This window comes from Vombatus ursinus, unplaced genomic scaffold (assembly GCF_900497805.2).
Source record: "Vombatus ursinus unplaced genomic scaffold, bare-nosed wombat genome assembly UNPS02014808.1, whole genome shotgun sequence".
Lineage (NCBI taxonomy): Eukaryota > Metazoa > Chordata > Mammalia > Diprotodontia > Vombatidae > Vombatus > Vombatus ursinus.
Window position 1 is genome coordinate 4674611 of NW_020954586.1, and position 1790 is coordinate 4676400.

Below are 1790 nucleotides of genomic sequence, written 5' to 3' on the forward strand. Positions count from 1 at the left end.
AGTATTATTTATAGAATCAGAGACAGGAATGGAAGGAACCTTAGAAGCTGCCTAGCTCCACCCATATGAAAAAAACTGAAGAATCCTGCCTTAGCCACTTCATAACTGCAGACACAGGAAAAGTAACTTAATCTCTCTGGGCCTCAGTTTCCCCATCTGTAAAATGAGAAAGTTGGAGTTGATGTCCTCTAAGATCCCTTCTGGGACAGCTAGGTGGCACCATAGTGTGTAGAGCGCTGGGCCTGGAGTCAGGAAAGTTCATCTTCCTGAGTTCAAATCTGGCCTCAGACAATTACTAGCTGTGTGACCCTGGACAAGTCACTTAGTCACCCTGTTTGCCTCAGTTTCTCCATCTATCAAATGAGCCAGAGAAGGAAATGGCAAACCACTCCAAGACAATCTCAAACAGAGCCACGGAGAGTTGGACGTGACTGAAAAGTGACAACTTCAAATTTCCCTTCCAGATCTGAATCCACATGCTGATTCTTTTAGCTTTCTCAGAGTTGCACAGCTAGTAATGTCAGAGGCAAATGTACAATTTGAACACAGGTCTCCCTGACTCCCAGTCCAGCATTCTGTTCTATATATCTATATCTATATCTCATGATGCCTCCCTCTTCATAGCTCAAGAGATCTTTTGGTCAAGTCCCCTGTCTTCAGGCAGGTAAAATGTGATGTTCTTTATGTTATAAGTGAGGCCATTGAGCTCAAAGAGGTGGTTGTGGGTCACATCTCTGAGTCATCACAGCTGTCAACTAGCACTGAGAGTGGCCAGCCACCAACATCTTGGAACAGGACTCCAAAATGCATCAGCTTAAGAAGAAACAAGCAGACTGTGCAGCATGAGTTATGTCCCCCAATGTGCTGTCCTGAGCCAACCTTGGATGGGAGCCAGCTGGATCCCAAGCTTCCATTACCTAGGGCTTGGATGCCAGCCACCTTTGTCCAAAAGCTGTACTAACAGGAAGAGGAGCCTTGGGAAATCCCTGAGCTCCTTACTCAGGCTGCATCTGGTACAGAACATGTCTCATGGACCCCACTCGTGATCAAGAACATAAGCTCCCAAGGAAAGCTGGGTGGTGCCCCTGCTAGAAAGACAGGGTGTATCTAGCTGCCAGCAGCTGTCTAGAAACATTTGCCCTTTAAAGTAAATCCTTCCCCCATTTTAAACCGCTAAATTCCAAAAGTTAGCCATCAGTGAGGTTATGGGGCATGGCCACGGTCACGCAGCTAGTAAGTGGTGGGACCAGAAGCCTAGTCTTCTACTCCTGGCCTGGAAGACCAGGATTTGAATCCTGCCTCTGACAATTCCCAGTGGACACTGGGAAAATCACTTACTCTCTCCAGACCTCAGTTTCCTCATCTGTAAAATGAAAGGGTTGGAATTGAAGTCCCTTCCAGCCCCAAATCTATGCTCCAACTTTTAAAAATAGTAATATTAGCTTGGGAGAGGCTTGGGGAGGTGTCTGATCTGAGAGTTCCCAGATGAGGAAAGTTCCTCTATCCATGCAGATCAAGACTCATGGAGAGTTGCTTGGGGGTGCCGAGAAGTTCCAAGGTCGGTATGTGTCAGGCATGGGTCTCTCCCTGACTGAGGCCAGCTTTGATCTACTACCAGCCCCAAAGAGTGATGGAGGTTAGTGATGTCTGCTCACCTAGGAGTCCCATCCCCGACCCTATACTCCCTGTGGGCAGGCTGGCTTCACCTAACCCTCCCCTCACCCACCTCCTACACACACACACACACACACACACACACACACACACACACACACACACACACACACACA